Here is a 12,905-nt window from a genome sequence, read left to right as displayed (position 1 = left end):
TATGATAATTTATAAAAGTAATAATAATAAACCCTTTTCGTCGCTGTCATACGATGATAGACTTGAAATTAAGCTATTGGGCAGACCTCTTCCTGATATTGAAAAAAAGCAATTTCTAATGAAAAAAAAATATATATATATTTTTTTTTTCTTTTGGCACTATCAGTTGCCACCAGCGGCCGCTACTGACTATGATATAGCGTTTACAGAGTTAAAAACACGAACATCCAAAGTTTTTGAAGGGGACGTCAAAGGAAACGGTGCTTGTAGCTTCATGTTTGCATACGTGGGGATATGTATGGATATGCGAAGTCAATGACTGGTTCAGGCATACGCGCTCAATTAGTTTTTTGAGGCAGAGAAACGAAAACGCGTGTGCGTTCGCGCTATTTATCGGAATAAACTGTTTTCATGCTGCACATGCCAAAAATGATGCAGTTAGTGAGAAAAATTTTCCTAGTACAAATTTGATGTTTGCCTGATTTATAGTACGCAAGCAGAACATCGATCAAGGATACCACGTACTCTGACAAGAGATCTCCAAACAGCTGACCGTATTGTGAGGAAAGTCGCACTCCGAACTAAGATGGCAAAAAATCCTCAGAGGTTCGGGAATGTAAAAGAGCAGTTATGAGCATGCATACCGTTCATATTGCATTGCATAAACAGGGATTGATGCAATAGATGAACTTCACCCACAAAACCTTTTATCACGAAAGAATGCACAGCGATGGGTACAATGGTGTTATGTCATGTTCAAAGGAACTGACCTCTGAAGAGTGGAAAAGAATTCTCTGCGACAAATCTCGATATGCACTACTTTCAGTAGATGAACTAAATGGCACCAACCCTCTGAAAAGATGATTTTTGTAAATGGTAACTAGCAAATAGGACGATACTGTGATAACCTCAAACGCAGTTCTTCCACTGATCAATTTTATAGCGCCCACTTTTTGTTCTTCAATAATACAATGCCCCTATTTCCCATTCATGAAGCAAGGCGTATAACACCTTGATCTGGGGAGGATATTATGACATTGATGGTCTGACCCAATCTGAGCCCAGCAGGACCATTTTGGGATGGTGTCGAAATGGAAAGACATCTGAAGGTTCGTCAATCATGTGACCTATTCTTCTTCTTCTTGGTCCTTAGCTGGCAGCTGGGGGAGGCGGTTGGCCACGCAACCAGTATGCTGCTGTAGGTGCCGCAGGGTTTCGGACTTGCTCTGTGATGTTCTTCCATACTTTACGATCCATGGCGTCAGTCCTGGCCTGGTTAAGGTCGAGAAGTCGGCTCTTCAAGTCATTTTCCACTTGCTTGGCCCACGTTTTCCTAGGCGCGGTCCGTTGGATGCTCCATTGGGTGGGTCGTTGTCTCCAAAGGAGTGTGGATGGTATTCTGTTCGTGCCCATTCTACATACGTGGCCAAACCATCTAAGCCTTCGCTTCTGGATTTGGTCGGCAATGGTTGGTTGCTGTTGGCATCTGGCGCGGATGGTATCATTAGTGATGCGGTCACGAAGTGAGATGCCCAAAATCTGCCGCAGGCATCGCATTTGGAATACCTCAAGTTTGTTTAAATCTAGCTTGAGACAAATCCATGTGTCTGATCCGTAAAGGAGAATGGGCAGGATCAAAGTCCGGAAGAGTCGGATTTTAGTCTTTGAGGAAATGTTGGTCCTCTTCCACAGACACCATTTAAGCGAGGCGAACGCAGTGGCCGCCTGTCCAATTCTGCTGTGGATTTCCATGGTGGATGCAACTTTCTTCTCCTGGACCAGCGACCCAAGGTATTTAAAGTCCTGCACTTGCTCGATCTGGACGCCTTCGAGATAGATGGTGGCTTGCGACCCATCTGTTGTCAGAGCCTTTGTCTTATCAGCATTGATCTTCAAACCGTATGGCCGGGCAATGCGGGCAATGTCGTAGAGGATGTCCGTGGCTTCAGAGTCGTTACCAGCAAAGATAGCACTATCATCGGCAAACATCAGGTCAGTCACATAGTGATCCTTGTCATAATGTATGCCCCGTCTGTTTCTGAATGCTTGCCTCATAATGGCGTCGACCACGATGTTGAAAAGCAACGTGGAGGCTACATCCCCTTGGCGGACTCCAGTTTGGATGGTAAATTCCTCAGATAAATCGTTCTGGATGCGCACCTGGCTGGTTAAACCGTTGTATGCAGTTTGGAGGAGTGTGATGACTTTTCGAGGTACATGTTCAACCTCTAGTAGTTTCCATAAGGTAGGCCGATGTTCACAGTCGAAAGCAGACTTAAAGTCAATGAAAACAATGACGGTTCGCTGTCCACACCGGATCCTCTCCTCCATCAGCTGACGGATGGCAAAGATTTGATGTGACCTATTAAAAACTGCTGTGACGGAAGAAAGAAGTACGTGTATATCGACATAGTAAGACCTAAATTGCCGGAAGGTGTTCCACAAAGACCGTGCAATACCATATTACAAAACAAAGGGGATCCTATATCACATTAAAATATGATGTGTAAATTGTTATCGTTTCTACTATTTTCTCAATATTTCTGCAGAAATAGTAAACATGATAAAAAAAACAAACAAACTCAAAAGGACTGCAGTAATGGTAAACCCAATACAAGGTGAGAGGAGGTTTGATGGGAAAAAACTGTTTCTAATATCTTCTTATTTGTAAAAGTAACCAACAGCTGTTCGAAGAGTGATAGAATTAATAGCAGTCCACACCGGGAATGTCCGCATGCTCATGTGCATCCAACAGCTTAACATGAGCATGCGGTAGGTCTCAAAGTGCTGACATTCGACCAGATGGCACAACGTCCTCCCATTTATTCTGAACAGTTGAAGCTGTTCGGCAGAAAACAGCTTGAGATGGTTTGCGCAGGAGGGAGGCATTTCTGTAGCAATAGTGATGAAACATGGGCAAACTACTGCCCTTCTCTCCAGAATCAAAAAAGAATCCTCATCACCACTGATGATAAAAATTTCAAGATAAGTCTTCTGCAATTCAGAATGTGGCGCAATATGGCCATAGATGCCGATGCGCCTAAAAAAAATTCCCCAAACAAACAACAACAAAACAGCAATTCAGAATGGTTGATTCTATTCTGTCATCGTGCAGCAGTTAATGTTCAGCATTATAGTCAAATGCTTCTCAGTGATGTTTACACAGCAGTGCGCAAGAGAAGGCCAATAGAAAACGGTAATTCTGCTACACAAAAGCAATGGAAATTTTATGCTGGGATATTACGAACCACGCTCCTCACAAATCGGATCTAGCCTCCCGTGATTATCATTTGTTTGGGCTACCTGTAAGGGCACAAAGTCAAACAAATGACGTACTCCAGTTCTGTTGAATAGGAACAACTCAGTTCTTCTGAAAGTTCTATTGAAATAGGAATAACTAAAGTTCTTCTTATTTAGGACGTATGTAGAGTTGCTAGAACGAGTAAAGAGAATGGCAATAAGATTGGTGAGGGGAACAAAGGGGGTTCTCCGTTCTCTTACCAAGAAAGGCTTAAGTTCTGGCAATTGCAGTGTTTGGAGACTAGACACCTGCGAGGCAATCTGACTGAAGTGTATAAGGCCTCTTATTGAGTTTGAGCCTGCTCAAACTCAATAAGAGTCTTGAGTGGTTTGAGCAGGATCAAATGCTAATGGTATTCTTCCTCTTGCTCAGATTACAACCCGAGGTGGCATAAACTCAAATTGAGGAAAGATCTGTAGAATAGATGGGCGGAATTCACTTTTAGCCAGCGGATAGTTGATTGCTGGAACAAACTTCCATCTGTCGTTGTGGAAGATGATAGCTTAAATAAATTCAAGGAAGAACTGGACAAACTTTTGGAGCGAATGGATGGGTGAAATGGGATTTTTTTTTTTTTTTTTGGCTGATGCTACTTTCTTGCATCATATGCCTCTACTAATGCTATGTCTCGAATTGACTATGCAGTCAGCCTACTGTTTATTCTGCAGGCATCAGCGCCTTGCGAAGGGTGATAGCGAAAACTGCAGTGTAGAGGACATCTTTATAAAGAATAATTGGTTTGGTGATTCTGGTATTTTTTATTTATTTTTTTTTTTCTCCTGTAAAACAATAAGAAAATTCAAGGCCAATCTTGAATCAACCCGGTATTTTAAAAAACATTTTAAATTTAAATAAAAATATGATTATAATTATAAAAATAAACTTAATATTTGCTATGCTGTACTGTAAGTGTTCGATACAATAATAACTGAAAATACAAATAATACTTGCACTTTCAACAGTGTTACTGTAAAACAAATAACTGTTATAAGAACTCAAACTTCGCAGATTAAGAATATATAAAATAAATAAAATCTGTATGTATCTCACGATGACGAAAACTGATGTTCAAACATGAGATGGTGTGGGCAATTATGAAGATAGGCGGTTGATTTCCCGATAACCACATTAAACTATCTTGTGTGCCGGGCTGGGCTTTTCTAACATATCGTTCTACACACCAATCCATTATAGCTCGCGCAGTTCTGATAATTTCTTTAAAAAGAAAAGTTCTAGTAGCGGTTGACCCCACGTTGGAATTAACTCTAAATGCGTCGCGAATTTCGAAAAAAATGTTTCTATGAATACAAACCGCATATATGCAAAAATGCGCATCTCAGACTCAACATAATTCAAGGAATGCTTGTGGTTGTTGAACGATGACAGAAAAAATTACTTTGATGATAGGAAAAAAAAAAAAAAAAAATGAAAAGAATTAAAATGTGCAACACGTTAGGAATGGCAATTTATTCTGATAATCAAGGAATTATATACTCTTGTAACAACACATAAACATATTATTGAACATAATAAGGCTCACGTTTCGAAACTGGCTGCGCAACTGCTTTTTAAAAGCAATATTAAAAGCAGTAGAAAGACTATTTCTTTGAAAAATAAATTGCGAAGCAATGTAGAAAAGCTGACGTTACATAAGGGTTGCTTCCTTTTATCGGTTTGTCAATACTAATACAAGAAATCCAACTTAATCATTAGCAAAATGATTTGTAATTAACATTAATTTAATTTCTACAATTTTTTTTTTTTTTTTTTTTTTTACTCTAACATGGGAGTACAGAACATTTCATCTCTTGAAACAAATGTTTACTACAGAGACTACTCCTAAGATAATTCTCTATGTATGTTGCCTGTCCTGCACAAGGAAAATATACAAGTACGTATTCCTTTGGGTACAGTACAACATATAAAGTCACTACCGCCTCAAACTGCTATTGAAACTTTATCACTGAGAATCCATTACTTTAGATATGAAACCGAATCCGAAGAACGTTGTAAGGAGGGTGAGTTATGCCCCTGTACCATACTGACGATAGAAAATACCTAAAGTCTACGAGCCTTTTCCCTAAGGGTACAAAAACTGCCTAAGATCCCCCTCGTTTCCTTCCAGCATCGGTCCCTCAAATCTCTCACGTTCGCTACCAGAGCAGACGAGAAGGAAAGTTGAGATAACATCTCTACTGTCTATTCTAAGGTCGTTCATGGTAGAACGGCTGCCTCGTCACGCGCCATTCTCCCTTTTTCTTCTCGCGCGGAAGACTGAACAGACTACTTGAATATTTCGAGCAAAAAGTTATAGTCTAGTAGTGGTGCGCATAGTTTTGATATGTGTGGGCACGGCAACTTTCCTTCATCTGTACCGACATTTCACCTTGGCTACTGAAGTGTCTCGTGACGTCTGCCGCTACTATTTTACTGATATATTCAGTGTGGAGGCCCTGATCTGTTTGTATAGCTGGTAATATGTACCACCCTTATATTGTATATATAGATATACACACTCGGTGCTATCTAAGATCTCCAACTTCCTAGCCAATGAACCCTTCACGCCTTTTTCAAGTAATTAACTGCAATTCTGGAGGAACATATAAAACCATTATGGGGGACAGATAAACAGCGTTTTTGTCAGAAACAGTTATCCCAAAGGACTGCAATCCCATCGTATATGGAATACTTACAAGGGCATATTTCTTTTTTTATCATCAACTTCAATTAAGGGCTTTTCTTGCAAACTATAATCTTCTGCACCCGCTGTCACCCCACCCTCTGAGACTCCTAGCACATTAGAGCGATCCATAATATTTCAAACAAGATTAAGTGATTTTTCATTCTCCCAACTTAATGCATTTTTACAATGAAGTTGTTCGTTCTTGCATTTGATAGTCGTGTAAATGTGCGTTCCTTACCCCTACCAGAGTCCAGTGTCGCAGGGACAAACGCGGAAGTAGCATGTCTGCCTGCAACTCGATCGATAGGGTCTGAGCAGAGCTGTACCATTTAAAGGAGAGCACCGTTTCGAAAGCAATGAGGCGCGTGGCGGTTCAGCGGCTATTGCTCCCTGTTCTGGCATGGCGGCGAAGGGAAATCCCTCGTTTAGATGTCTCCAAGAGCTTCGGGGAAATCATGCGATCGGATGGGAGAGCAAAAGGGGAAGTGAAGAAGGCGGGAATCGTGGAAACTCGCTAGTGAATGCAACAATATTAACACTCAAAAGGAGTGTGAAAATTCTGTCCAAATACTCCCTTTCCCATATTTCTTTAAAATCATTTCTAACTCCCCCAGTGAGAGAGAATGCAAATTAAGCTTATTGCCGGAGACTTTAATGGATGTTTCAAATTCCCTTTCACGATGTGTGTGTTTTCCCTGCAGGAAATACATCACCTAACTGTCCAGAATGAAAGTATTAAAATATCCTGAAATTGAATACAGTTTTGTCATCGGTATAGCGGGGTCACTTATCTAGGAGAAAGGGCGCTCTCCAAAAGCTCTATAAATATAATAGATAATAAAACATCTTTAAAAAGGTCATGGCAGAAGATAACTGAAAGGAACGCCTCCAATTAACTATTTATCGTATGCTATAGATATTAATTAATAGCTATCTGAGAGGTTCATGTTTATCTACGTTTGGATGTAACATGCATGCTGCAAGGAGAGGTCAGGAATGTTGATAATTTGGAGGTGAAGCAGAAATACTTTCTGATTTCCAGATTAATGCATACTTTCTTAGGAAAAAGATCGAGCAGTATTAAAAAAATAAACTTACATTCTTTTAAGCCATTATAAAGTGCAATTCACTTCTATATTGTGTAAGCGCATTTGCTAGTTACAACAGAATTCAGACTATAAATTAATCTTTTACGATAATCAAGTAGATCTATATGATTATTAGTGTCGCATTGAGTTTGTTTTCAAGTACTTAAATTGATATTCTGCTCGTGCTTTAGCTAAAAATTAAAGCCAAACAAATTTGGGTACTGAAGCGGCTGCAGAACCCTTATGAAGTTGCATTAACCGACTCAACAAAAGACTAGAGGGGATGTTAAAGTACTTGTGGGACTTCATTTCATGCACCATTGCTTATCAAACGATTCTATGTTAAGTGAGTCACACAAACCCCGTCCAAGCCAGCAACATTAATACAGTTTCATACTGTTGCTATAGTAACAGTAACTTGAAAAGCAGACAATAACAATCTGTGGGGGTAATGGTTTTTCACCTGACCACTATACTACAAGAGGAATAACGAAAAACTGTAGTTGGAAACATCCACCTACCCACTCCTATTCATCTCTACTAACACGTGGGCTGTGCGGGTGTTCACTTCCCCTGAGGAAATTTCACATCATTAGCACAACACACACATCAACTAAGCTTTCTCGATTGTTGTTTATCTTTCTTTCTGAAATGCAGTTTCCACTCCCCCTGAGGAAGCTTCACATCATTAGCAACAAGAGGGACCAACCATGCTTACTTTACTGTTGTTTATCTTTCTGGGTTGTTTACATTCTGAGAAAGACCACTGCACACGTTCATTGACAAAACACACATTTTCAATGTTGATTTTCTTTTATCAGAACGACATTAAATAGATTTTTTTTTTGTCAAAAAAAATCTATTTAAATTTATTTCGGTAATTTTTGAAAATGGATTGCCAAACTCCTCGAAAAAAGAAACATCACTGAAAAATCTAAGTTCACGCAAACAAAAATAAGGATCGAATTTAAAAGTTTCCTTTAAATGCCTTTCAGTAATCTATCTGGTCTCACAATGACAATCTGCATTATGAGCATTTCTCACTGAAAATATTAAACATACGTAGGATCAAATTCGATTTAAAAATTCAAATCACTCAAATAAATATCTTTGGTATTACGAAACCCTCAGAGGTCCATACGTAAAGAACTATTAGAACATCAAAAGAAAAATCGAAATCGTTTTCCCTGAATTGCACCAACTTCGTCCAAGTTTATTTAGGGAGTTCCCAGAACCGTGGGCACCCAACAATAGGAATAGTTTAAGCAAGACTATGCGTAATTCACTGGTTGCAATAATTCAAAAGCGAGTTAGGAAATATAACAAATGGCCAATTTTTAATAATATCAATACAACTATTTCAAAAAGAGGCCCTATTTTGATTTATAATTTTCTTTAGCGACGAGTTTCTTTATTTTCATTGGAAAATAAAACACGCAAGAAAAATATTTCAACAATTTTTTTTTCTATTTCATTTTTTTTTTATTATTCGTCTATCAGAATCATTACTTAATGTCTGGTTGATATGAAACTTAGATAGTAGCAGTGTATTTAGAGAAATGGATTTCAAGCCCGTCAAAGAAAATAATTCTGACAAACTGTTAGAAACAAATATGGTTTCAAGGAGCTAAAACCAAACAACTTTTGACAACAATATTATTACAAGTTGACCTAATTAGGTGTACTGCCTTGCATATATTTTTTCCCCCAAAAGAATACTAAACTTATAACGACAGTACTAACCAGACACTTTCTCAAATACTGTACCTTTCAATAACGTCAATTTTTTAAAAATATTTTATTACCAAATTAAAGATAAGAGTATATCTCTTTAATAAAAGAAAACAAACAGTTATTTAAAAATAAGAATTAGTAATACCCTTATGTAGAATGTTTGAATTTCGGTTAAACATCTTTCATTTGAATGCATTACTTCATAAAACCTCTTCCTACAGAAATTTTCAGTGTAGACTTTCCTCAATGGAGGTACAGTCTGCCTTGTATTGAGCAATACTGAAATATTGCGCAATATTATTCGTTCAGGAGCATGCAAAAAGGACCTTCGTCTCATCTTGCCCAATACAAGCTAAGAATTCTGCAGCATATGTTCTAAAATATGTTTTTTTTTTTAGTGAAGAGCCATTTTTGATCTAATTAAAAAAAAAAAGAAGAAGAAAATCCGAAGAGTCGCACCTCAGCTCAAAGCTGGGAGGTGGGGGAAGTTTTTTAAGAAATGGAATAGAGTGGGAAGGTGTTTTATTAAAAATATATATATTTTGAAATATTTATTAATACTGAAAAAAACGTAATAAACATCCATGCTCCTTCACTCAAGAAGGAGCATATTTTCATCTTTAAACATGCTGAGAGACTCGCATTGTTCAGGCGGTTTCTTTATTTATTTTTAATAAAGTTCATGTTCGAAAATATTTGCCCACAGAAATTCGTCGAACCAAAAACTGAGAGAAGTCCAAACGCAAATATTTTCAAATTTATATACGTGTCCGGTAATCCACGCATCGAACACAATTTGGTCTTGCTTTTTCAACTCGTCTATCGCCGTCCATTTGTGTAGAATTTCAAGGGCAGCCTTTTGCCTCTCCAAATCCTCAATTTCAGTTTTAAGGCATTTTAGTTTTTCACTCCACGTGCCCTTGATTTTTAAGTCCTCTAACTCCATTTCCAATTGTGCTTCATAAGTTAAAAGTTAAAGAGCCGCAGTTATTTATATTCTCAAAGAGCCGCATGCGGCTCGCGAGTCGCAGGCCCCTGTTATAGAAGAATAATTGTTTAGACAGATTTAATATAAGGTGTGAATGTCATACTGTGTTATGACAATACATACGAATATGACATTTTCCTAAGCCACTTCACCAAACTGCGCAACACTGACTAACAATTATACTTCTAATATAGTTGGAGAAGAACGTTACATGGCGGTTCGGTTCCCTTGAAATCTAGTTTTCCATAATGACCACTCTTAAACCAAGTTAATATTAGGATAGTTTAAGATTATTACTATATTTAATACCACTCTTATGCCACGTGAAATTAATAATGTAGTTTATTAGGCTATTCGCCTAAACTACTATACAGTACATTAAGGTAACGTTTCAGGTATCTTATCGATACCCACCACCAGACCGTGCTGTTGGGGGAACAAAAATGGAAAGGGTTACAAATTTGAATACAATTACCGACATCCCAATTACAATTTCAATATTACGATTACAATTGCCATTAATCTAGATTTTGTGATCGACTTCTGTGACATGTGCGATATAGGTGGATTGGGGAAATCAAGGAATAGTTAGAAAAAAATAAAAAATAAACTGGCTCAACTGTTATATTGTGCTTATAATATCCCAATTTTCAATGACAGTCATTTGTACAAAAGCATTACTTAATTCGCATTTAAAAATTAACTCATTAAATTGTGGTTAATGTATCAAACTAGATTCCTGGTTGCAACGTTGCGTGTACAATCAGGCTATAAGTACAAATCTAGATAAGTTCCACAGTAATGATAAGATAGTTAAAGTATCGCTCTACAAATATCTGTGCGAGAGTCGGTAGAGGCAAGGAGAGTTTACAGAGATAATCAAAATAACAGATATTAATAGACAAATTAAAAATCCAGTGGCTGTTTCATAGAAGTTGACGCTTTTCTTTTAGATCGGCTGCTTAAAACAATTTGTTTATGATTTCGGACTCAAAAAAAAAAAAAAGTATCCATAATTAAGTATTTTTTTATTTATGCTTTGCCTAATTTCATGTACTCATCTATAATGCAGCCAACAGCTTCAGTATTAAAGCCAGTGCCGGCTTGTGAATATCAACCCGGTTTATTTACACTTATATGCAAATAAAATAAACAAGTACTACGTGAAAATCTTAAAATTACGCCTATTGAAGCGCTTTGGACGATTAGAGTTGTCTCATGGATTTCTAGAGATGTCCATAACTGGTACTGTACTTGAATGACTTTCCGTGTCATAACTATCATGGGTGGACAATTAATTCTGTTCCATCACCCCATGTTGTACACATTAACAGATGGACGCTTTATAAATTATGATATTCATTTACGGAATGACTTTGGGATCGCCCTGGTATTGTAGTACAATGAATCCAATTACAGAACTGAGGTGTCCAGGATGATTTTTTTTTAATCCGTACAAGATGCAAATCAGTCCGTGAATCTGGCATAACAAACAATAGAGCAATATGAATTAAGTTGTTTTGCTTAAAAACTAAAACTAAACAAATCTCAAATGAAAACGTTTCTGTAATGTACTGTTTTGAAACTTATTTAGCATTCCTGGTAGTCATTTTAATACCGGTTTGCTTATTACAGCAAACTTATAACTGAAATACTAAATCGCGATAAGGAAAAAATAATAATAAGGCTACAAGGTAATAGATGAAACCATGCAAGTTACTGGACAAGGGTCTACGCAGATATTCCAGAAAACAAATTGTTTTTTTTTTTTTCAAATTAGTGCGTGACCTCAAAACTGTTTTAAAAATTACACATTACTTACACTCTTCTCGATAACGTTTGAGTGAGACATATCAAAATGTGTGTGATTTCTACTGTGAGCTATTTTCGATGCAAGTGAAAGTAACTTAATCGAAAGAAGCTTAATCCTTTTCGTAGCTTAATCGAAAGGCACAAAACAAGCGTAGTAAGTACTAGCAATGCACTCGTACCATGCAGAGAATAATCAAAAGCGAAAAGATGTGCAGGGTTATTGTGAATAAGAATTATTTAGCTGCTATTCTCGACATTTATTATTGTCAAATTTCATAAACGTTAAAGGCTTTCGGTATATTTTATTTAAATTACCCAACAGTGAATTTTTTTTATAGTTAATCTTGCAGTTATAAATAGTGTACAAGGTTGCAGCTCCACTCACCTGACATAGTGGACATCGACGATCGGCACAGCGAGTTTCTAATGCGATGATTATCTTCCCATTGACTGATAATTCCAGGCGTTGTCTCTTACAAATCAAGGTCACAGTAAAAGAGTCTGACGAATGCTGCATGACAACCCACGCTGCCAGCAATGGGTGTAGCCTTGTGAGGGATCACCGCCGTGTTGAGCTCCATCTTTTAGCAATGTGCACGGTCCGATACTGAACACCACTCGATGTTAGGGGGTACAGATATTGACCCCAGACGTAGGACATCCTCCTACACCTGAGCCACGACGGCTAGCAACGAATACGTGTTTACCATGAACGCTCCGTGTTGACTACGGCGGGTACGTAAGAAGCAGCGACAGTTACCCGTACTGCAGCAATAAACGAAGGAAGAAAAAAAATATAAAATATACGCCAAAGCACGTGCGATCTACGCTCCCATTTCACTGGCAACAAAAATCGAGATTCAACGTTTGCAGAAAACACCGACAAATGACACAACCAATCGGTTAGAAGTTAGCAACTCGTGTTGGCAGACTGGGTGTGTTTGCAAGCGAGCACGCACGCTCCTGGCTGGCTGTACCCATCAGGCCATAGGTGTTCCGCAAGGAGCTGCAAAGAAAATCCAGCTGCATTCGTACTGGGACATTAATTCGTCAACGATAAGTTTGCATAGAAACGTGATGACTTTCGTCCAGTCAGCGTGCGCCGGCATTTCTCATTCTCTCCGCGCACAACCTTCCTTCCCTGCTAATAGAAGTGAGATTAGCCTAACTGCGAAGTAGAGTCGCTGCAGCAGTCAGATCAACGATGACTGTTTCCGCACTGGAAGTAACCCGATCGTACACACACACACACTTTGTCTCTGTCCAGCTCGTCCGATTACGTAGCCCAGCAGATCGCGC

General features: G+C 38.3%; 1 protein-coding gene across 1 annotated transcript in view; it reads right to left on the bottom strand.

Annotated features, from left to right (window-relative positions):
• Nucleotides 1-12,356, bottom strand: part of LOC150088728 (cytospin-A-like) — a 382,988-nt gene extending 370,632 nt beyond the window's left edge. The window contains exon 1 of the mRNA XM_090370880.1: nt 11,992-12,356. The gene's annotated coding sequence lies outside the window, so the exon portion shown is untranslated. The remainder of the gene's footprint in view (nt 1-11,991) is intronic.
• Nucleotides 12,357-12,905: the final 549 nt, after the last annotated feature.

Source organism: Mastigoproctus giganteus, chromosome 3 (assembly GCF_048544385.1).
Source record: "Mastigoproctus giganteus isolate SK-2022 chromosome 3, ASM4854438v1, whole genome shotgun sequence".
In the NCBI taxonomy this organism is placed as follows: Eukaryota; Metazoa; Arthropoda; class Arachnida; order Uropygi; family Thelyphonidae; genus Mastigoproctus; species Mastigoproctus giganteus.
Note: the sequence above shows the minus strand (reverse complement) of the source record. Positions and strands in the feature narration are given on the sequence as shown.